General features: G+C 39.4%; 1 long non-coding RNA gene across 1 annotated transcript in view; it reads left to right on the forward strand.

Moving 5' to 3' along the window:
* Positions 1–1,566: 1,566 nt before the first annotated feature.
* LOC122746214 overlaps positions 1,567–25,703 on the forward strand; it is a 137,837-nt gene continuing 113,700 nt past the window's right edge. Inside the window, exons 1-2 of the long non-coding RNA XR_006355517.1 lie at positions 1,567–1,635; positions 6,100–6,201. This is a non-coding gene — a long non-coding RNA (uncharacterized LOC122746214). The remainder of the gene's footprint in view (positions 1,636–6,099; positions 6,202–25,703) is intronic.

Genomic DNA, 25,703 nt, shown 5'->3' on the forward strand with positions numbered 1-25,703 from the left:
CGTACCTAGTGTCATATGTCTGAGACTGGATTTGAACTCAGGTCCTCCTGACTCCAGGGCTGGTGCTCTATCCACTGTGCCACCTAGCTGCCCAGGCTTCCATTAAGTCTTAAATAAAATCCTGTCTTCTACAGGAAGCCTTCCCCAACCCCTCTTAATTACAGTGCCTTCCCTCTGTTAATTATTTCCTATTTATCCTGTATATAGCTTGCTTTGTATATATTTATTTGCTGTTGTCTCCCCTATTAGATTTTTTTTGTTTGTTTGTTTGTTTGTTTTTAAGTTTTGCAGGGCAATGGGGGTTAAGTGACTTGCCCAGGGTCACACAGCTAGTTAAGTGTCAAGTGTCTGAGGCTGGATTTGAACTCAGGTACTCCTGAATCCAAGGCCAGTGCTTTATCCACTGCACCACCTAGCTGCCCCCTCCCCTATTAGATTTTAAGCCCCTTGAGGACAGAGATTATCTTTTGCCTCCTTTTGTATCCCTAGTGCTTAGCACTCTGCCTACCACATAATAGGTGCTTAATAAATGCTTATTGATTGATTTGCATGCATTTCTTATTCCTTTACTAGATTATAAATTCACTGAGGGCATGCACTGTGTTGTTTTTCATCTTCTTAACACAGAGCCTAGTGTACTTTCTTGAACACAGTAGGAGGTTAAAACAAGTTTGTTGAATTGAATTTCCACTGTACAATGCTGTTTCTTTTAGACTGTTATGACCTTGGGAAAGGCACAAGAATGTGTAAGTGATCAGTAAGTAGAATATTTGGAAAATGTGGGAGAAAGGGCACTTCTTTACAAGATTTTTATATATAATGTCATGACAGAAGAGAGTATCTCTTGGACTTTTTGGTCCTCCTACAATGGTTAATGACATAATATCTATAGATAAGCATTCATATGCAGCATCTATTGCAAAGTCAATTCCTATCAACTCCATGCTAATTTAATAGGTTGTGTCTATGTGCAGATTTTTTTCTTAACTATATGCATTATTTAACTTGTGGATGCACTCTTTATCAGTGGTTGATATAACATAAAATATATGTTTTTGTTTTTGTTTATTTATTTTTTTTAGTGAGGCAATTGGGGTTAAGTGACTTGCCCAGGGTCACACAGCTAGTAAGTGTTAAGTGTCTGAGGCCGGATTTGAACTCAAGTACTCCTGACTCCAGGGCCGGTGCTCTATCCACTGCACCACCTAGCTGCCCCACATAAAATATATGTTAAACTATGGAAAACAAAAACATTGTGCTTATTCTTATGCTCCCGAGGCTAATTATTTTTCACGTTCTCAAATTCCTTTTATATTAGCCATTTCTCAGTGAAAACACTTAAATAAACTATCCATTAGGTATAGAAATGTCAGCATAGTTAAGTCTAATTTTGGATATTTATTGATAAGTGTTCATGGCGACATGTATAAGATATATAGTAACTTGCTGTATCAATGGTTCTTGAATTTTAAAATTCCATTAACTTCCTAAGAGCTCCTCTGGCTGTCTCACTATATACTCTTCTCTGTTCCCTAAAAAAAGCCTAAGTGATTCATTTCTGCATCACTTTGGAGAAGAGGAAGGCAGGGCTGGAGGGAAACCCTTAAGGCAAGTAGCACTGGACTGCAATGAAAGGTAGGAAAGGACACAAAATGACTTGGGTAACAATATCTATATTTCGGGAATCACTGCTAGGACACGGCTTTTCTTTACCTCAGTGGACTGTGGGTATCAATCTCTGATATTTCCTTTCAGCAACCTTAAGAATCGCAGCTGGTCGTGGCTGCCAGCCTAAGAAATACTGCGTGATCTGAATGGACTATTTCAGAGATCATTTCTGCTACAGACAATCAAGCAATCAACAAATATTTATTAAGTGTCTATTACGCTCCAGGCACTATGTTAGGCATTGGCAATAGAAATACAAAAATAAAATAATTCCTACTATCAAGGAGGAAAGGATTCTGTATAAGTAGGAGAAAATTCACTTTCGTAATTTCATTTTGTTTTAAATTAATCCATGATGAAAAGATACTCAGACTCAAATTTGGGTGATTTCATACCATCAACCTTAATGGCTCACATTAAAAAAAATCTGTTTCTATATTGATGCCTCTATATAAAAACAATTAAAATGTTAAAAAATGGCTTGTATATGCAGCCAACCAAGTAACCCCATCTTAGAGCAGTCTAAAAATAGACATTCTCTACTTTCAGAGGGGAATATTTGTCATAGGAATATTTATTCTATCTGAGAGGTTGATTAAATGACTGCATTTCATACGTATAACTTTTCTTCAGTTGTCCTTACAAAGAGAAAAAGTAGTACTCTTTTTAGGGTTGAATCTATTAGTAAGAATAGTATTTCTATAGCAGGGCACAATATAGGAACATATATCTGAAATTTTCTTCATGAATCACTCAATTATATGAGACCAAAATATTTCAACCTCTGTCTATTCTGAAATTGCATTATATTGATTTCTTGCAGTTAGACATCAAAGATGAGGAATAATAGAGAGAACCTTGAAGAAGAGTCTCAATTTTGCCACTGACTCTGTGGCCTTGGGAAAGTAACTTAACTCTTTTGGGGTTCAATTTCCCCATCAGTGAAATTATGGGAATGGGTTAGATGACTTCTAAACTTCCTTCTAACTCTGAAATTCCATAATTCTATGATTTCCTCTGTTGTGGGGAAAATGGGTAGGGGGTTTGGGGTTAGGGTTAGGGGTTTGGGGTCCTAAGGAATTCGTCTTTAAAGAATTATATCCCCCCCAAAAAAAGAAAAGGGGCAGCTAGGTGGCGCAGTGGATAGAGCACCGGCCCTGGAGTCAGGAGTACCTGGGTTCAAATCCGGCTTCAGACACTTAACACTTACTAGCTGTGTGACCCTGGGCAGGTCACTTAACCCCCATTGCCTCACTAAAAAAAAAAAAAAAGAATTATACCCTCAGGGCAGCTAGGTGGCATAGTGGATAGCTCACCAGCCCTGGATTCAGGAGGACCTGAGTTCAAATCCATCCTCAGACACTTAACGATTACTAGCTGTGTGACCCTGGGCAAGTCACTTAACCCCAATTGCCTCACCAAAAAAAAGAAAAAGAAATAAAAAAAAAGAAAAAAGGAATTATACCCTCTTGCACACAAATCCAATAGAATAAGATAATAGTTTATTTAGGGGCTGGGGAAGGGAAACCAAGAGAGAAATCTTTGGACTTCTTCTTATGGGGAGAAGGCATGGCACAGAGTGTGGTTCTGAGATACCAATCTCCTCGAGCAGGAGACAGGCAGATAGTTTTATAGAGGTCTGATGGTGGTCTGATGAGGTGATCGTCTGAGTGTGGAAAGTTCCCCTATTGAGGGAGGACCATCCCTCACTGGTGGTGGCTGGGGAGTTGGGTGAGGGTTGGCTGTGGATCTCTCAAGCCATTTCTCTCCTCCTCCTCCCACCACAAAGGCAGCAACCACACCTAATCTTATCTCCCCAGGGGTGAGGGAGACTGGTCCCAAAGCTAGCTCAGTCCTGATCAGGTTCAACTTATCTCTTTGTGTCTGTCCTTTGGTTTAGTTTCTCAAGGAGAAGTTTCTTTGATATACCCCAGAGAACTTCTGGGGTGCTCTGGGTCCATAACACCTCTAATCCCTTCCATTTAGTATACTACCACAGATTATTTTGTAGGAAGGTCCAGAGAACCTAATCCCCAGGTCCTAGAAAAAAAGTAAATTTCAGTAGAGAGTAAATTTCATGCATTCCAGGCATGGGGGATGGCCAATGAAAGGCATGGAGATGAGAGATAGAGCACCATGTGTGGGGAACAGAGGTGGCTGGACCACAGAATGGAGGAAGGGGAATAACGTATAACCATATAATGTCAGAAGTAATGATGGTAATCAGAAGGATAGCTTGACTGAAAGGGGAAAGACCCGGTGAAATCTATCATTGACACCCAAGGTGCCCATGACAGCTGGACATCAGTGTGAAAGGTGAGGTACTGGGAAGGAAAAAATACTAGAAACAGAGCCAGGAAAATTGGAATGAAGTTTTGGCTTTGGCTTATTGCCATCTATTTGAATGTGGGAAAATCATATAATCTCTCTAGCCCTTCCTTAGTTTCTTTACCTATATACTGTAGATCAATTGATCAAACAACAAACTTTTATTGAACTCCTACTCTGTGCCAGACACCGCACTAGGTAATTGTGATACGGACACAAAAAATGAAATGATCTTTACACTTATGGAGCTTACATTCTATTAGCGACAACATATATATGCATAAACATATGGGAAAGAAATGTAAAACAAATATAATGGTTATTTATATAACACTTTAAGTTTTTCAAATTACTTTATAAATATTATCCCATTTTACCCATACGACAACCCTGGGAGTTAGGTGCTATTATTATTGACATTTTGCAGATAAGGAAATTGAGACACAGAGGGGTAAAGTGATTTGCCTAGAGTCATACAACTCATAAATGTCTCAGGATTGGAACAGAAGTCTTTCTGACTCCAGGTCAGGCATGCTATCTACTATGTCAACTAGCTGCCCGGATAGTCAAATGCAAGTTAGTTAGGGAGGAAAGACATTAGTATCTTAGGCATGGGGAGGGAAACAGGAAAAGCTTCATGTAGAAGGTGGTGCTTGAACTGGAAATTGAAGAAAGAGAGAGAATCTTATGAAGAGGTTAGGAGGGAATGCCTTTCAGGTCTAACGATTGGAGTGACGCCACCTGCTGGAGAGTTACTGTAGGAAAGTTCCGCCATGAGGAGAAGGTGTCTGAGGGTAAGCCATGTGGCTTTTCCCTGGTGTCAGGAAGTGACGTTTGCTCGTGGGTACTGTCTATCAAAGCTACCAGCCAATTAGCTTGGAGCTGTGTGTGTGAATGGATGGGATGTTCCCAGTTTCACAGGAGGCTTGTGGGATGAAGGAGGTGTGGTTCTTGCTCTTTTATCAGGACTCTCGTGGAGAATGGAGCAGGAGACGCTGGCTCCCCGAGATAGCTGAATATAGGACTTTCTCTGTCTCTTCACCAAATTCTTATTCTTCTTAATAAATGCTTAAAAGTCTAAACTCTTCCTAAAGCTTCTAATTTAATGGTGACCACTCATTAGATATTTTAGACACTATAGCTAGAATTTAGCCCCTTACACAGGCATGGGGATTGCCCAGTACAAAGGGATGGAGAAGGGAAATGAGTGCCACATGTGGGAAACAGACCATAAAATTCAGGAAGGGGAGTAGTATATGATGAAACTGGAAAGATAGGCTGTGAAGGACTTTACAGTCAAACAAAGAGTTTATTTTATTTAAGAGGCTAATTAGGGAGTCTCTGGAGTTGAGAAAAATATCTGACCTCACTAGGTTGTTGTGACTGTGCTGGTTGATTGGTTGGTTGGTTGTTGCCTTTTATGCTTAAAGAGGACCAAAATGACATCACTGTGTTGGGGTCAAGGTACAGTGTGTCCGACTATGTCTGACTAGACCAATACAAGCTTAGAAGACTGTACCACATGTCAGGCATAAATAATCCATATGGACATTTGGAGTGTAGAGATGTCTAAATTTGTGCACCTCACATTTCTTTTTGAGCTATTGCAATTCTGCTTTGCTCATAGAACATAGCACCTTCTTTGATATGAGCTCACCATGCTGAACAATCCTGCTCCAGTGTCTTCTGTGTCTCACAATCAATACCAAAGTTCTTCAGAGAGGCCTTGAGAGTGTCCTTGTGGGGCAGCTAGGTGGCGCAGTGGATAAAGCACCAGCCCTGGATTCGGTAGTACCTGAGTTCAAATCCAGCCTCAGACACTTGACACTTACTAGCTGTGTGACCCTGGGCAAGTCACTTAATCCCCATTGCCCTGCAAAAAAAAAAAAAAAAAAAGAGAGTGTCCTTGTATTGCTTCTTCTGAGCAGCATGTGAGCAACTTCTTGTGTAAGTTCTTTATAAAATATTCTTTTTGTCAAATGTATGTTTGGCATTTGAATAAAATGGCCTGCCCACTGGAGTTGCATTCTCTACAGTAGAGTTTGAATGCTTCTCAGTTCAGCTTGAGAAAGGACTTCAGTATATGTTTTTTTACCTTGCTAGGTGATCTTCAGAATCTTCCGAAGACAATTCAAATGGAAGCTCTTCAGTTTCCTGGTATGGCTCTGGTATACTGTCCAGGTTTCACAGGCATACAACAATGAGGTCAGTACAATGGCTCTATAGACCTTCAGTCTGGTAAGCAGTCTAACATCTCTTCCATACTTTTCTTTGGAACCTCCAAAACACTGAGCTAGCTCTGGCAATGTGTGCATCAACCTCATCATCTTTGTGTACATCCCTGGAAGGTATACTGCCAAGGTAAGTGAACTTCATCCACAGCATTCAAAATTTCTTCATTTGCTGTAACCAATGGTTCCATGGATAGATGGTGCAGTACTGACTGGCGGAACGCCACCATTTTCTTGGAGTCAATTGTCAGGCCAAACTTAGCACAAGCATCAGAGAATTAATCTATACTCTATCAGTAAGTTAATGAATGTGAAAGAGCTTCCTAAAAGTACTACAAAAACATAAGTATTATTCTGATATATATACATACATATATATATATATATATATATATATATATATTTTTTTTTTGGTGGGACAATGAGGGTTAAGTGACTTGCCCAGGGTCACACAGCTAGTAAAATGTCAAGTGTCTGAGGCTGGATTTGAACTCAGGTACTCCTGAATCCAGGACTGGTGCTTTATCCACTGTACCACCTAGCTGCCCAAAAACATAAGAATTATTGTGCGAGTTTGGTTGATGAGTACCGAAAAGGGGATACCAATTAGGAGGCAACTTGATAGAGTGAAAAGAATGCAGACTCTAGAATTAGAGGACTTGAATTCAAATCTTCTCTCATCTGATACTTGTGACCTGTGTGGCCCTACACAAGTCACAACCTCTTTGGGCTTCAGGTTCCTCATAAATAAATTGAGGAATTTGGACTATGTGGCCTCTGAGGTCCCTTCTAGGTCTATGTCATATCATGACTAAATCTGCTTCTCTGAAACTTCTACTCCTTCCTCATGGTTTTGCCCTCTGGGTGAAATCTAATCTTTTGTTTCATCATTTCAGCCTAGTCAGAGTCTTCTGACTCTTCTGACTCTTTGTGACCCCATTTTTTTTTTTTTGGCAAAGATGGCGTGGTTTGCCATTTCCTTCTCCAGTTCACTTTACAGATGAGGAAATGGAGGCAAACAAGGTCTTACTTACCCAGGGTCACACAGCTGGTAAGTGTCTGAAGCCAGATTTGAACTCACGGAGATGAGTCTTCCTGACTCCAGGTCCAGCACTCTATCCAAAGCACCACCTACCCGTCCTTTATCCCATGATAATTATTCAATTTTCATGTTTCCTTTAATGCTTTTCATCTCTAGACTAAACATTCTTAGTTCCTTCAGAAATCTAAGACCCGGCATGATTTTATGGCCACATTTGGGACACTTTCAAGTTAACCAATGCCCTTTCTAAACTGATGCTCAGAATTAAACACAATTCTCCAGATGACATCTGGGCCAAGTACAATAGGACTGTCATCTTCTTTGTTTTGAACAGCATCCTCTTAATATAGCTTAAGATTGTATTAGTTGTTTAACTGCCACATCATACCATTGATTTATGTGGAAGTTAGAATTGACTAGAACTCCCAGATAGTTTTCAGATGAACTGCTGTCTAGCTCTACCTTTGCTGCCATTTCTGAACTCATTAGTTTCTCTCCTAGTAGGTGTGTATAAACTATAACAGGATGCATAAGATGTTTTCTTCTTTGGTCAAAATCTATATTCAAAGCATTTGAACCCAAAGCAAGTTATATCTATTTCCCTGGTCCTTTTTTCTAAGTATTTTGTGGAAGGAGAGATGTGATATCTAGGGGATGTTTGAGCACAATAATTTAAACATACATGTCAATATTAAGAATGATATTAATTATTAAGAATAAATGTAATATATAAAAATATATATATACATACATAAAAAGAATAAATATAGTTCAAATCTCATCTCAACATATTCCAAAGGTCTGTCCAAATCCAAGTTGTTCTAATTACTATCTGTGACTTGGGTCAAATCACCTTATTTTCTTGTGCCTCTGTTTCCTTATTTGTAAAATGAGGAGGTTGGATTAATGATCTCCAAGATTGGTGCCTTCCAGCTTTAAGGGATCACACCATCCTTTCATACTGGAGTTTTATTGCATTGACTATGGCATGAAATAAATGGCTGTAAATAGGGGCTTGGAAGTGTATATATATATATATATATATATATATATATATATATATATATATATATGCACACACACACATATATACATATATATATATATATATACATATTTAATGTGGAGTTTTCTTTAGAACTTCATTAGTTGTAACAAGGTTTGACCCTAGTTATCTGAAATAGACTTCATGTGTATTTACACATACTTGGTTTTGCCAAACTTTCTTTAGTTAGAAAGTTTTCAGTACGAGCTAGAACTGCCTGTTGAAATGGATACTCTAAGAAGTGACAGAAACATAGGATTCATCAGGAGCATCAGCCTCTGTTAGCAAAAGACATTTTAAACAAAAGAACTTTTTGTATTACTGATAAATAGCACTGGATTAGCTCGGATAGTCAGAAAAGTACTTAGTAGTTTCTGTATTAGCCCACACATCAGAGGATGTGGTAGGAGCAGGGGATAAGAAGATAAGAAAAGGAAGGTATTTCTAGTAGCCAACTCTCAACAAAGTCCAAGAAATATCCATTCGTAACATAGATATACTGATAAGCTTGGATTTAGGAAGGTCTGGGTTCAAACCCCATTTCAGATACTTTCTGGGAGGTAACATGGTACATAGAAACAGTGTGTTATATTTGGAACCAGAGAACCTGAATTCAAACCTGACTTTGTCACTTACTAGCTACATGCCATCCAGCAAGTCATTTCACTTCTATGGGACTCAGTTTCCTAATCTGTAATCTGGACTAGATGACCCCTGATTCTATGATAATAAGATCCTAGATGTGTGCCTCTGGAGGAATTGGTCATTTATCTTCTATGGACATCAGTCAGGCTGCTTGCTATTACTCATACTAGATAAATCATTGCTGGATTAATGGCTCATAAATAACTGATGAATCATATATTCCCCAATAATATATAGAAAGGTTACTTTATAGAGAAAGGGGGGCAGCTAGGTGGTGCAGTAGATAAAGCACTGGCCCTGGATTCAGGAGGACCTGAGTTCAAATTTAGCCTCAGACACTTGACATTTACTAGCTGTGTGGCCCTGGGCAAGTCACTTAACCCTCAGAGCCCCATAAAGTGAGAGAGAGAGAGAGAGAGAGAGAGAGAGAGAGAGAGAGAGAGAGAGAGAGAGAGAGAGAGAGAGAGATCCTAGGACTTCTCATGTTGACATGCTATGATTGATGTTTATTAAATAGGGCACCCTTCATTGATCCTGATGAGCTCAACTCACCAGCCTGGGTAGGAAGGATCTCATTAGTACTGCAGTGAGTAGAGCTCACTTTTGCTCTTCGATGCATTAATGATTTTGAGAGCACTGATTATGTTTGTTTCTTTAAGATATCAAAAGAACTAGGAAAAGACCTCTGCACATTGAGTGGAGACTCTAAAGAGGTGACACAGAATGAAAAGGTTTGCAGAGGCTATATTCTACATCATTGGAGTTAATGGCTGCACTGATGAGATCACAGGTCTGTCAAAATAATTATTCACTCTATGATTTGGGCTGTTAGGTCTGTTTTTTAGGATGTTCATTTGCTTTGGATGAATAAGCCACCACCAAGGTATTTATATCCCTTCTTATTAGAAGATGAGACCTTAACTCCAGAAATGCTCAGCATTCATGATTCCACTGATGGTACCAGAGGGACTTTGAGTATCTGACATAAAAGGCTGATGACTCCATACTGGAACATCTGTCTTGAATTATTGATCTCTATTATAGATCAATCTACTAAGGACATGGCCCCTGGTGTTCCTTCTCTACATTCCCAACATTTTTTTTTTTTGGTGGGGCAATTGGGGTTAAGTGACTTGCCCAGGGTCACACAGCTAGTAAGTGTCAAGTGTCTGAGGTCGGATTTGAACTCAGGTCCTCCTGAATCCAGGGCCAGTGCTCTATCCACTGCGCCACCTAGCTGCCCCCCCCAACATTGTTTATAGTCATAAGGTCATCAGCTCATAAATTGAGAGCTGGAAGGGACCTCAGAGATTATATAATCCAGCTCTTTTATTGTGCTGCCCAAGGCAGCATCTTTGAGAAGATTGAAGTCTTGGTAGCTCTGAATGCTGGTGATGCTGTGTTTCCTGTTTGTTGTATTCCTGGTTTTGCTGCTGATCTATTGAATGAAAAAGAAGCATGAAAGCATCCATGATCTGGGCAAGAAGCCTATCTACAATGAGGCCCTCCAGTGAGCAGCAGAGCATAGACTTGAGTGGGGTAGGAGTGGCACCTCTGGGTGGGAATTGAACTGCCAGTGTGTCTCCACTGTTTTTTTTTCCTACTTATTTCCTCTTTTTCCCACAAAGTAGATGCTTTTACATTTGGAATGTGGTGGGCTATATGAGACAAGATTTTTTTCTTCCTCATCTCTTTAAGCCTCAGTTATTTCATATGAAAAATGACAATAATTCCTTAGCTTGACAGTTAGGACTGGATAAGGGAATCTCTTGAAATCTCTTGTAGCTCTGAATTTAGAATTTTACGATACCTGGTCTAATATTGGACATTCTGGATTCTGACTTGAGAGGGAGAACTAGGCAGACCCAACCATTTCTCAGGGCAGTGTAGGCAGGGCCTATAGGTCTGTCATTTGTCCTGAATTGGTTCCCTTCTCATGGCCAATCTTCTGGAGAACCAGATGCTATAGGTTCGTCAGCTCTTCAAGGTTACAGAGTGTTCACCTCAGGAGTAGAAGAGAGGCAAGTTACTCCAGTTTGGGACTTGGGCATTCTAAATAGACACATGGGTTTAAACTTCTCCTTTAATCCTCAGACTAGACAGTGACCCTGGGGTTAATACCTTATGTTAATAAGCATTTATTACCTATTATAAATCAGTCTCTCTGTCACCTTTTTCATAATTGGTTACTTCTAAAGCCAAGGCAGATGTAATTGGTTAGCAAATGCTGGTATTTAGTTGACTCTTATAGGAGCTGAAGCCTGGGGAGGGAATGCCATGCTTAATCCAACGATCTATGGCTCTCACAGAGGACCTCAGATAATATCATTTTCCATAAAGAGTGTAGACTCAGGCAGCTAGGTGGAGCAGTGGATAAAGCACTGGCCTTGGATTCAGGAGTACCTGAGTTCAAATCCAGCCTCAGACACTTGACACTTAACTAGCTGTGTGACCCTGGGCAAGTCACTTAACCCTCATTGCCCTGCAAAAATTAAAAAAAAACAAAAACAAGAGTGTAGACTCAACTAGGTCTCCATTAGATTGTGAGCTTCTTGAGAGCATGGACTGTCTTTTGACTCTTTTTGTATCCCCAGTGTTTCGCAAATTGTCTGGTACATAGTAGGCGCTTAATGTTTATTCATTAATTGATAGGTGATTTTGCATAAGGGCACCTATATGCCTTTGCTCCTTTAGTGTTTATTCTTTCCCTGTCTTAAGTTAATGAATATTCTGATAATCTTGTGAGCCAGAAAGGTTTGGACGTCCCTTCAGGGGCCTGAGTCATATTGTGTCAAGTGGGGTGTCCCTGTCAACTGCTCTAGGAGTCTTGGGGAAGGATAGCCGCTGACAAGAAGAAACCTGGATGAGGCCTTCTTGAGTTTCCAGCCTATGGTTTGTTTGGATGTCGAAATGTAGATAAAATGTAAATGTCTTATTAGCACTTTTGCAAATTATTTTATATTCTAATGAGGTTTAAGTTTTATCCGCCCACCAGATTTTACTGGTAGTTATAAGTTAAATGGCTTTATCCTATTCTGTTAATGTGTACTTTGAAGATTTTTTTTTTGGCTTTATGCTTTCTTATGTGTAGGAATAAATTACCTGCTCCCTCCTTGATTTATAGAATATATCAAATACCTTTTTCCTTTTCCTTTTCTGGAGAACTCCTATACATCTGTAGAACAAGAATCTTTAGGGAAAAGGTTTAGCAATATTCCACTTGATACAGTGTAGTATGTATATTAAAAAGAGCCCTAAGATTAGATTCAGAAAATGAGCAGTCAAGTCCTAGCTCTGACATGAACTGTTTTTACGATTTCATCTCTCTGAGCATAATAAATTGGTAGCTAAGTAAATAGGGCACTGAACCTAGAGCCAGGAAAACCTGAGGTGCTTCAGAAACTTAACTAGGTATGTTACTACAGACAGGTCATTTCATCTGTCTGCCTCAGTTTTCTCATCTGTAAAATGAAGAAAATAATAATACTTACCTCCCAGGATTGTTGTAAGGATAAAATTAGAACATATTAATGAAAATTATAGCTCACAATATCCTTACTAGGAAAACTTTTTTTATAAACCTTTAAATTATATGCAAATGTGAGCTATTATTATTATCCTACTTATAAAGCACAATTTTTCAATATTTAAGCTGTCCATACCTCAGAGAAGAAGACACACACCCCGCTCCTCTACCCCTAAAAACAATAGGGACAGAGACCATTAAAATGACTTAGGTAACTGAGGAATCCACGAACATTTCTCCCTATGACCCCCTTTCCCTCTCTTCTCCCCCATCCCATAAGACCAAAAATTATATACATACATACAACTGGTCAGATTGGTATCCTAAGATATAGATTGAAAACTACCACTAAAATATCACTTTTAATCATTGCTATCTTTTCTGAATTTCAGAGTTTTGATATTTGTTGTTCAGTTGTGTCTGACCCCATTTGGACTTTTCTTGGCAAAGATACTGGAGTGGTTTGTCATTTCCTTCTCCAGATCATTTTACAGATGAGAAAACTGAGGCAAACAGGGTCCAGTGACTTTCTGATGGTCACATAGCTAGTAACTATCCGAGGTCAGATTTGAACTCAGGAAGATGAGTCTTCCCGACTCAAGTCCTGGTATTTTATCAATATCTAGGGGTCACTTCCTTGTGCTTGTCTGACAGTTTTAGACCCAGACACATTTAATTACACATGTCAATGAATTAAATACATTTCACCTATCATTGAATGAAATTTATTTTATATCTAAGGCCAGAGTTAAAGTAGATCCTCCTCTTATACTCTATAAATATACATTGAATATAAAGGGAAAAAACCCCACTTCTTTGGGGACTGCTCAGGACAATTATTTACTGTTCTGTATTAAGATTTTGCACCCCTCAGGGCTGCAGTATAGGCTTTACTTTGGGGTCTGATTGAAAGGATAGTTCTTCACGATCATAAAAAGAAGTTTAAATCATCTCCTGTGATCTAGCCTGCTGTTACCAGCTGCAATCTACACTCCTACATTATGCATGATTCTTGACTGCTCCTACTAGGGGAAAAAAGATACACTGCTCCATTAGTAATTCCCAGTGTTATGCTAAGCATTTCCAGTCTACTGCTGTTAATTAATGGTAATATAGGACTGCTAGCATATTTTTAACTTACAGCTCGTGCTAGTAAAGCTATACAATAGTCCATTTATTTAGGATCAATAAATTCAATTCGAAATTAATTTTTTAGCAGTAAGATAGATGACTGCAATGTGGCTGACTGTGGATAGAGCACATATTATTAAACAGGAAAGGAGCCGTGTAGGCCCCTTGCTGTGCCAAGTTGACTTTATCTATATGTACTCTCAGGAAATTTCAGGGTTGTTCTTTTTTTTTTTCTTCTTCTTCTCTCTCTGTCCTATACTTCATATCCTATTTACAGCAGTTGGTAACCAGTGTTAATTTAGCATTTGCCTTCATTTGCTTTAGCATTTTCTGCAGTCATTCACCCCTCAAACCCCAGAATGAATGAATGAATGAGCTGAATAATTGATTGTCTGCATCAATTCAATCTCTTTCTTGTTCTCTTGCTTTTCTTTTTTCTCACTTGAGCTTTTATCCGTGGTATTTCTTCCCTTGATCCAAAACCTTTCGGTTTTTATATTTTTCCATCTCCTCTGTGATGCTTTCCCTGATGACTCCTTCCCATGGGATAGTTTTCTATATATATGAGACTTCAGAGACCACTTAGTCCAACCTTCTTCTTTTACAGTTCCTTATCTGAGGACCAGGGAGACTAATTGACTTGGGTAAGGTCGCACAGGTCCTAAATATCAGAGCTGGGATTTGAACCCAATTTCTCTTACTCCGGAGTTGGTGCTCCTCTTTATATATGTTTTCATGTTGTCTCCTCTATTAGACTGTGAACATTGTGAGAGCAAGAACTATCTTTTGACTTTCTCTGTATCCCCAGTCATTAGCACAGTGCCTGACACATAGATTGTTGTTGTTGAGTCATTCAATTGTGTCCAACTCTTCATGACCAATTTTGGGGGTTTTCTTGGCAAAGATACTGGAGTGGTTTGCCATATCCTTCTCCAGCTCATTTTACAGTTGAGAAAACTGAGGCAAACAAGGTTAAAGTGACTGGCCCAGGGTCACACAGATCTGAGGGCAGATTTGAACTCAGGTCTTCCTGACTCCAGGCCCAGCACTATATCCACTGAGCTATCTAGCCACCTCTGCCTAACACATAGTAGGTGCTTAATAAATAGTTATCAACTGACTGTTTGCCAAGCTAATCTTCCCTTTCTTTAACCTCCTTCTCTGAACACTTAGTTTTCTCGACATGTATTTTCTGCCTTGCTTCATGTACATTCTATCTCTCTGCCTTGCTTATAGGTATGAATCCTTTTAAAAGAATTCTTCTTTTAAATTTCTTACAACATCCTCTTCCCTACCCTTCCTAAATATAACTCAATGCTGAACAGATAGAAAGTACTCAATGAATCCTTGTTGAATGGATGTGATTAAATTAATTAAATACTCTGAAATTGTTTTGGGGCTATTATTGATAATAATATGGGAATATGTCCAAATAAGATTGTTCTTTGGATATGTGAACTACAGGCACATGAAATACTATCTAGTGGAAAATACTAGCTAGTAGAATCTTAGTATATAATTTCAGTCCTGGAAACAAGGAAACAAACCCTCCTCCTCATATGAGAGATATGGGGACTTTGTACACAGGACAGGCTATACCTATCAGATCAAGTTGCTATGTTAGTTAGCTTTGTCTGCATTTTTTTGGGGGGGTGCTTTACAAGGAAGGGTCCAGTGGAGGTGGAATTTAAGGCAAAGAAGGGGAATGATTATGGTGTAAGAATAAAAAACAACAATAAATGCATAAAATATGGTATTCATTAGATATTTTGACTTTTGAAATGAAAAGTGGGTGACATTATAAACAAATTAGAGGAGCAAGGATCTCTAGATAGAGAAAGAGTTCATGATCAAAAAAAGGATTGGTGGGATCACAGAACATGAAATGAACAATTTTGATTATTTGAAATTAAAAAGGTTTGTAGTAAAAAACATCAAATACAGCTGAAATTAGAAGGGAAACAGGCAACTTGAAAAAATCTTTATAGATTTTCTTTTTGTCTTTGATACATGGTCTCATTTTCACAATAGCTAAGAAGCTGATTTATATTTATAAGAGTAAGAGCTATAGCCCAATCGATAAATGGTCTAAAGATATGAACAGAAAGTTCTCAAGGGAAGAAATTGAGGCTATTTGCAGCCATATGAAAATATGCTCTAAAGTACTATTAATTAAACAAATGCAAATTATGCAATGCTGGGGTCCACTTCTTACCCGTCAGATTGACAAAAGTGATATAAAAAAAGAAAATGATAAATGTTGGAAGAGCTGTAGGAAAACAGGAACATGAGTGTATTGTGGTAGAGTCTAAATTAATTGGTCCAGCCTTTCTGTAAAGCTGTTTGTAGCTATGTCCCCAAAGCTACTAAACTATGTACTCTCTTTGACTTGGCAATACTACTACTAGGTCTACATGCCAAAAAGATCAAAGAAAAAGGAAAGGGACCAAGATATGCAAAATATTTATAGCAGGTCTTTTTGTTGTGGCAAAGAATTGGAAACTAAGGCAATTCCCATTGGGGACAGATGCAGATTGACAAATCGTGGCGTATCAATGTAATGGAATACTTTTGTGCTGGTGTCAGAGAACCTGGCTACCAAGCCCACTTCTAATGCTAACTACTTGTATCCACTGGAGAATATCACTGCCTCAGTTGCCTCATTTGTAAAATGAGGGAGTGGACTAGAAGGCTTCTAGACTCCCTTCCAGCTCTAGATATATGATCCTCTAACTTAATTGGCTTATTGAAGAAAGGGACAAAAAGTTGAGCAAATTGGAGGAGTGGAACAAACCCACATTTTCTCACCTAGGTGCCTATTTCAGGGCTATGGTTTGTTCTACAGTGCCTTTTGTTGAAAGCTGCAGTCATTGGAATAGCATCTTGAAATGTTTCCTTACCTCCTCTGAGAATGTAGTCCCATTTTCCCTGGGTCTCTATTTGTTTTGGGGGTGAGGGTGGTAATATATCATCATAAATAAAGATAAAAAATAAAATGGTAGCAACAACCTTTTCCCTATCCTTTGGATATATAAGAGAATTTAAAATAAATATTTACTGATGCTTTTTTAAAAATGTTACTTTAATTTCCCCCTTATACTTTCCCCTGTTTCCTCCACAAAGTCACCCCACATAACAAATGGTATTTTTATTTTTTAAAATAGGAAACAAGGGGCAGCTAGGTGGCGCAGTGGATTCAGGAGTACCTGAGTTCAAATCCAGCCTCAGACACTTGACACTTACTAGCTGTGTGACTCTGGGCAAGTCACTTAACTTTCATTGACCCTCAAAAAAAAATAGGAAACAATATTTTATTTTTCCCAATTACATGTAAAATCAATTTTTAACCTTCATTTTAAAAAATCTTGAGTTCCAAATTCTCCCTCTCCCTTCCCCCCATACAAATCGTATTTTTAAAGACAAAAAAGAGGGGGAAATGGTGTAACTGATCAAAATAGTGAAAAACCCCCTGAAAATATGCATAATGTACATATTTTGTGGACTTTCCACTTTTCCAAAGGGGTGGGGATTCCTCTCCCCACCCTTTTAAGTAGGTGATGAAGTTAGCTTTCTCATCGAGGATTGTCAACCTTGTTATTCTGCCTCATTATTACCACCTGCCTCTCTGATTGGAAGATGGGGCCAAGGACTCCAAAGCTTCATTTGAGGAGAGTGCTCCACTCAGACAACTTCTAATTTCTCACCTGGCTGCACTACTTTGGGACTTCTCTGATTTTTACTTCTTCATTCCCGCCCCCCCCCCCCACCGCCCCCACTGCCCCTTACCCCAGCCAAGTGCATTATCTTCCCCCATTCCCTTTTTTACTTCCTTATTTGTGTTGTCTTCCCTCATTAGATTGTAAGCTCCTTGAAAGCAGGGTGTGTCTTGTATCTTTTTTTTTTTTTTTGGTATCCCCAGCATTTAGCAGAGTGCCTGGCACATAGTAGGTACTTAATAAATGTTCATTGACTGGGAGCACTCTACACTAATGAAGTAAATAATAATAGTAATAATAATACACGTTGGGCATTATGCTAAGCTCTCTAACAAATATAATTTAATTGGATCCTCACAACAACCCTGGGAGGGAGGTGTTATTACCCTTCTTTTATAGATGAGGAAACAGGGGCAAACAGAAATTAAATGACTTGTCCAGGGTTACACAAGTTAGTAAAGGGCCTCCAGCCCTGCATTTTACTCCCTTTGCCACCTAGCTGCCCCCAAGGTCCTAGCTAAACAAAAACAGATGAGATAACTGAGGCCCAGAAAAGTGCAGTAAAGTCTTCCCCTTTTCCCCCACTCCAGATTAGAGAGTTTATTCTTGGAACAATTCTCTTCTAGAGAGTGGGGACAGATCTTAGAGAATTTGCAAAGGAAGCTGAATTCTTTGAGGAGTTTAAAACATTGGGGAGTCCTATCAGGCTTTTAACTCAAACCTGCTTTATAGGATTGTGGCAAGGATCACATGACATCATGACTGTAATAGTAGAATGTAAAGTGCTTGCGTTTTGGTTTTGTAATTCCTTCACTGCCTCCCCCCACCCAGCCTGGCACATAGTAGGTACTTGGAAATGCTTGAATTTAATGGAACCCAGAGCAGCCTAGGACAGTTTGATGCAATGCAAAAATTACTGAATTTGTCAGCAGAGGGTTTAGTTTCAAATCATTGTCAGCCATTTATTACCTATGTGGCTTTTGGCAAGCCATTCGATATCTCTGGGCCTATTTTATAATCTCTAAAATGAGGAGCTCCTGTTGGAGTACATGACTTCTAAGGTCCCGTCCATCTTTAAACCTTCTGATCCTGTTTTGGTAAGCAGTGGGCGGCTGAAGTGGTTCAGTACCTCTGGGTTCTCCAAACAAATCTTAGGCTTCCCGGTTTTATTTTATTTGACACATTCAGAGAGTGAGAGAACCTTATTATTATTAATGATCTGATCAAATAAAGCAATTCATTACTGACTAGACTGTCTCTGAGACAGCTTCTGGTTCCAAAATTCTATTTGGGGACCTAGAATTTTCAGACAGAGCAGATTAGGTAAATAGCCTCTGTGTCCCAGCCAGTTTCAGATGAGTTAAACCTTCATGAATTAGTCCTTTGCTATTTGCCTAAACCTCTTTATTGCTGTATTGTTTGCCTTCCACTAGGGAGCTCACAAAATAGTATTGGGTAGGGTGGGTAGGGTTGGAGGAGGGGGAAGTGGAGGGGAGCAACATCTCTTACAAATAATGCCCATTTGGCTTGGACAGATGTACAGCTGTGGGCAGTATACGGTTTTCATTTCATAGTCATCAAACAAGGCAACAAAATCACCCCAAATGTGAAAGCAAACCCCTTCCGTCTCTCCACAAAAAAGGGTTAAGCAAATGCTTGAAAATTCACTCTTTTAGCACAAATGAAAACAAAACCAGCTACAGAGATGGCAATCAGCCTGGCTCAATTCCAGATCAATGTATTCCCTCTCCCTGCCTCAGGCTTTCTGCTTTGAACTGAGATTTAGAAAGCCTCTTAAAAATATTCCTTTCTTCTACCTTTTCAACTGTAAATCGAAATATCCCTACTGTGTTTTGATTCAGAGTCTGGGAATCCATGGCTTTCTATGAGTTTCCTGGCCATCATCCAGTTGGAACTTGGGCAAAAATAAATGACACTAATCATATTTTCTTATTCTCTTCCAGCTCCATATAATCCTGTATGCTGCCACACACATTTAAAGAAATTCCCTAATGTAGAGTAGGGTTCCAGAGATTCCCTTTTCATGTCCTGCTATCCTGTTTTCTCTTCTCACTCACTTACTCTTAGTCTACTTTCATCATTCCTTTTCTCTTTCTACCCTCCTTACCCCTAATCTCTCTCTCTCTCTCTCTCTCTCTCTCTCTCTCTCTCTCTCTCTCTCTCTCTCTCTCTCTCTCTCTCTCTGTCTTTCTCTTTTTCCAGGGGAAAATACTTTGATATGCTTCTGCTGAGTACAGAGCACATTTTGGCTCAGCCTATCTTCCTCTGAAAGCTGCGGACTTGGAAGCTTTCCAAGAGAATGGACTTAGGTTTGCGTTAAGGTCAGGCAAACATCATTTTTCATTTTCCTTTGTGGTGCCATCCATAACTACTTTGGCCTTTGCCTCTTGGCTGAGAGTTCTTCTTTGAACTTTCTCTGCTCTAGATCTCAAGCTGATGTAGGAGACTAAACTTTTAACAGGGGGACAAAGAGATGAGCTGCCCACTGCTATCCACAGTTGCTAGGGCATCTAGGTTGCTTCTGGTATCAGGCAACAGATGTTCATGAAACCACTGCCAAAGATGGGCAAGGGGCAAGAGTACATGTGTTCCTCTGCACTAGAGGATTAAAGAAACCAAAAGGTTGCTTGGCTACTTCATTTAGCAGGATGACATGCACTGAAGTGAAGGATGAGAATCTGCAGAGTCCCATCATCCAAAAACCTGCAGAGAGGACAGATCTAGGAAAGACCTCTCCACAGACAGAACTGTCAATGTGTCAACTAGTGTTGGTGTGAACAGCAAGTCCCACAAGATAACAAGGCGTTGGATATATACCACACCAAGGAGAATCTAAAGCCTTGGTGCAGTAATGACAGCTACTGGTTGTTCCCCAGTATTGCATGGTTTTTGTTGCTTCAGGAAACAGGGCTTTCGTTGGAGATTTGGGGCTGACCAAGTATGATGACCTTTACTGTTATTGAAATTTCAGTCTTGTAGTGTCCTGCTTTTCACATTGTTATCATTTCTGCCTCCACAAAGTCAGAATTTAACAGATAATTATAGCAATTTATCCAAAATAATCCAAAACCGATATAAATAATAAAAAGCGGAACATCAGTGAGTTCTCTCTCATTTGAGGTTTTATTTTTTTATTTTTTTTTGCAGAGCAATGAGGGCTAAGTGACTTGCCCAGGGTCACACAGCTAGTGTCAAGTGTCTGAGGCTGGATTTTAACTCAGGTCCTCCTGAATCCAAGGCCAGTGTTTTATCTCCTGTGCCACCTAGCTGCCCCCTTCATTGGAGGTTTTTTTTAAAGCAGATATTGGACAACTACCTGTCACGGATCCTTATTCAGATTTTGATTAGACTAGATGGTGTCTTAGCTTCCTTGATTCCCTTTTTAAACTAAGTGCAAACACACTATCAATTTGGGAGGACTCTTTCCTTCCTATGACTCTGCAGAGCAGGGCACTTTTCAGAACCCTAGGGAAAGTATCCTGGAGGATATTTGTTTTATTATTTCCTATATTGGAGGAGGTGGGTTGGAACAGCATGGTGCCATCCAGACGCAGTAGATGTTCAAAACATACTTGTTGAGTTGAACACAAATAAATACTAACAAAACCTCATATTTCTGTATCTCTTCGAACCTCTCCAGGACATTTCACATTGATTGGTGAAATATATTCTCATTTATGATAGTTCTGACAATATAGTTCACCAGCATCTGCCCTTCATAGGATAAGGGAATCCATCTTAAAAAATTAATGGTTTTTATCGAAGTAGTGCTAGTCATTTATTCTTGAGAACTCACAGAAGACAAGAACATCCTCTATGAGCTGGAAAAGAACAAGTCAAGTGCCCATATTTCAAAAGGAAAAAGGACAACTCTGATAATTACCAACCAGCCCCCTTACCTGGTACACCTGGGAAGATATGGGAACAAATCATCCAACAATCAATTCACCGTCACCTAGAACAGCATTGTACAGCAACTGCAATGACTCTGTGAAGAACAAATCATGTCAGGACAATTTAATTTTCTTCTCTGATAGAGTGATGAGTTAAAACAGACCAAAGTGATATAATATATTGGAATTTTGGGGTACCAGTCCACATGACCTTCTCATTATCAAACTGTTGTAATCGTACTGCTGTTAGGTAGATACATTTCTGGCTAAAGGTTTCCACTGAAAGGGTAATTATTCTTGGTTCAGGAGGAATTTAGGGTGAACCTATTGCAAAGCATCTTCTGAAAGTACAGCCTAGGAATAATCTTCCAATCTCTTTCACTGAAGGGAGGGAAATTATGCCCAGTTAAATATATTTATCTTAGGAATTATTTTTAGGGGACACCTCTCAATAGACTTCACCCCTCCTATATTATTCTCTGTTGCTTTCAATGTGCATGATTTTGAGAATGTTGGAAAAAAAGGAATGCAGTTTTCTGCTCAACGTAAGTGTGGATGGAAAAGAGGCAGAATAGAAAGTATTTTTTTTTCTCCTTTTCTGACTTCATGACATTGTATTATCATATTCTAGGTGCTGAAGTGTAGAATTAGTTTTAGAAACATAGGATCATAAATTTAGAGCTAGAAGAGACTTCGGAAATAATTGAGTCTAACTTCCTCATCTCAGAAATGAAGAAACTGGGACCTAGATCTAAATCTGTTTAAAGAAGTTGAAGTGCTTGCTTAGGGTCATATAATCCATTAGCTGTTTAAAACTAACTTGTTCTTCTTTCACAACATGACTAATATAGAAATATGTTTTACATGATTGCACATATATAATTGATATCAAATTGTTTACCATCCTAGGGAGGTGGGAGGTGAGGGGGAAAATTTGGAACTTAAAATTTGTAAAAAATGAATGTTAAAAATTGTCTTTGCATGTAATTGGGAAAAAATAAAATATTATTAAAAAACAAATTGTTAGGTGATATAATGTTAAAGGGGGCAGTTATTTTCATAAGCATGACATTATAAATGGGTGGCTGTTTTTGTCACTAAATAGCTGTGTCACCTCAGGCAAGACACTCCCTATGATGTGCTGGAGCCAGCTCTAGCCAGATTGTTGAATTTTTCATGTGACTCTTTATACTTTGGCAATTGGCAAATACTATAAATCAGGGCTAGGTTTATTGTTTTGTTGATTTTCTGGACTTTAAAAAGTAATGGAGAAAATGTTAATAATGCAGATTAAACTGAAAAGTGTATTGTGCGTACAAATTTTTTTTGGAGAACATTTTTTGGTGGGGGGGGGTGGGGGAAGAACTAGTTGTTAAACATTTATACCCCTAGATGCTTCTCTGTGGGCCTGAGTATTCTCATCTTACAAATGAAGGGGTTTTACTAGATGATCTCATTTAGGTCTCTTTGAACATCCCCTAACCCCCAACTTTAGATCCAAGTCAAGCTCTAAAATGATATGATCCTAAGAATTTTCATTAATAGATATGAATGCTTGTATTAGAGACATTTATTTCCTTTCTACTGTCATTAAGCCAACAGACAAAGGGATAGGAGGAAAAAAAGGGCAACATAGTGATGACTTCAGCAAAAAATTAAAGGACACACAGAAAGTATTGAAGTCCCCACTATAGATAATACTGTCAGTTTGCTTTTTGTAAGTAGAAAAAATAGCAAAAGTCAAATTCGGCACATGTCACTCTACTTGACCATTGGTTTTGGCTAAGATGCTTCCTGGTCGTTTCAATTTTAAGGATCTGGAAATGTGGATATAACCTATGGTGTTTGTGTCAGAAGGTGGGGTGTGTGTGTGTGTGTGTGTGTGTGTGTGTGTGTGTGTGAGAGAGAGAGAGAGAGAGAGAGAGAGAGAGAGAGATTCATTTACAAAATGTTCTCCAATGAGCAACATGGAACAAAAGAAATAATTTGGCATTCCCTGGAGAATTAGATTGTGGCAGTTGGGAGGATGCTCAAGGTCTGAGCAGTGTTGGGAGTTCAATAGGTCTAGCTTCAGGCATAAATTACTGGAAGTGAGTACTAATAATAATAATAGCTAATTTTCATATTACACTTTAAGATTTGCTACATGCTTTATTCATATAGACTGGGCAGCAACTTTATTGTTGTCAAGAATGTTGGACATCAGCCCCATCTAGCCAACCTATTCAGTCTTGCTAAATGAAGGCCCTAGGTTAATTTTCTTGGACTGCAGGAAGCAAGGTAAAGTCCAAGGGAATTGAAAAGAATTTTTCTCATTGCAGGTCAGGTTGTGGCAGCTAGGTGGCAGAGTAGATAGAGTGATGGGCCTAGAGTACATAATACTCTTCTTCATGAGTTTAAATTTAGCCCTAGACACTTACTAGCTGTGTGACTCTGGGCAAGTCACTTAACTCTACTTCAATTTCCTCATTTGTAAAATGAGCTGAAGAAGGAAATGGCAAGCCACTCTAGTATCTTTGCGAAGAAAACCCCAAATGGGGTCATGAAGAGTTGGACATGACTGAAACTACTCAACAACAACAACAACAACAATTCAAACTGCAGACTGGGATCAGGGAATGGCAACTGAAACAGAGGAAAAGGAGTGGAGTTCAAAAGGTAGATTACACCTAAACCTGAGAACTTGGCTGGGGCCTGGCCTCAGGAAAAGAAAAAAAAAAAAGCTGAAATAGCCAGAGGCCCAAAGAGTTGAGGCCAGTCTTTGTAGGATAGAGGCCACATAGAAATGGCAATTTAGTAGAGGTCCACCAGATGACAGCATAAATCAGAGGAACCTGTAGCGAGCATCTCAGTAGGAGAAGTGGCATAATACAAGACTCTATAGAGTCCAGCTATGCAAAGTTTGTGGCTAGCATCACATTAATCATTGATGTCACCGCCTCTTTGAAGGTTCAGCAAACAGTATGTTGGAGGTAGAAAAGTAGTTCAATGGAGATGCTGTCCGGATCTATGAATGGCCCTGAATAACTTGCTCTTGGGGTACAAGTATCCCTTTTCCACCTTTGGCTACCCATGTGCCATCTGGCTGCTGGTACACCCTCTTTACATATGTTCCTCAGCCGCATATGCTGCCTATGTATATTTCCTCTCCCAAGGGTGTTATTATAATTGGTGGGAATGTAGACACCTCTGTATAATGGGAAAATTTTACTCGTAATTCATTTGGCTGTGTTGTTTAATTAAATGTGTTTTAATTTGAGGGGCAGCTAGGTGGCAGAGTGGATGAAGCACCATCCCTGGGTTCAGGAGGACCTGAGTTCAAATCTAACCCTTGACACTTGACACTTCCTAGCTGTGTGACCCTGGGCAAGTCACCTATCCCTCATTGCCCTGAAATATATATAAATTTGAACTAATGCATCTTCTAATTGATCTGGTAAAAGGTTTTGAATAGAGGCTGACTCAAGGCACTGGATGAGGGTGTGTGTAGGAAGAGAGGAGGAAGATTAATTTTAAAGAGACTCATGTGTGGGGCAGTTAGATGGCGCAATGGATAGAGCACCGGCCCTGGAGTCAGGAGTACCTGAGTTCAAATCCGGCCCCAGACACTTAATACTCATTAGCTGTGTGACCCTGGGCAAGTCACTTAACCCCAATTGCCTCACTAAAAAAAAAAAAAGAGAGAGAGACTCAAGGGTTACACATAAATTATTTCATTTGGTTCTTTCTGTAACTCTGAAGAGGTAGATACTTTAAGTGATGAAATCATAATTTTATAGATGAGAGCTCAGGGTCAAGGTTGAAAAGTGACTTGCCCATGGTCACACAACTAATGTCAGAGGCAGGACTGAGATGCAGGTTTCTCCTGACTCAAAGTTCAACATCATTTCCACTATCCCATGGTATCTCTTAGAGCAGAGTTTGACTGAGAGGATGAGATTCAGTGACCCCTCTGTCAGTCTCAAGATAAGAGGAGAATCTAGAAGAGAAAATTAGTTGCTATTTTAAGGACATCATAATCCTACTACAGAAGGGCCCTCATTCTTTTCTTTTCTTTTTTTTTTTTTGTGGGGCAATGAGGGTTAAGTGACTTGTCCAGGGTCACACAGCTAGTAAGTGTCAAGTGTCTGAGTCCAGATTTGAACTCAGGTCCTCCTGAATCCAGGGCCAGTGCTTTATCCACTGTGCCACTTAACTGCCCCCTACCTCAAAGCTTCTTAACCTGTGTGTTGTGACCTCATGTGGGGTTGAGTAACCGAATGTGGGGGTCATGAAACATTTGGCAACAGTGAAAGGTTAAGGAGCTTGTTATATACCTATATACTTGGGGTCAGGTAAAATTTCTCTGGCGAAAAGGGGTTGCAAGTGGAAAAAGTTTAAGAAGCCCTGCTCTACACTACTTTGCTGCTACTATTGCTAATCAACTAATCATCAGCATGAGATACCTCTGCAGTACA

The sequence above is a fragment of the Dromiciops gliroides genome, chromosome 3 (assembly GCF_019393635.1).
Source record: "Dromiciops gliroides isolate mDroGli1 chromosome 3, mDroGli1.pri, whole genome shotgun sequence".
Lineage (NCBI taxonomy): Eukaryota > Metazoa > Chordata > Mammalia > Microbiotheria > Microbiotheriidae > Dromiciops > Dromiciops gliroides.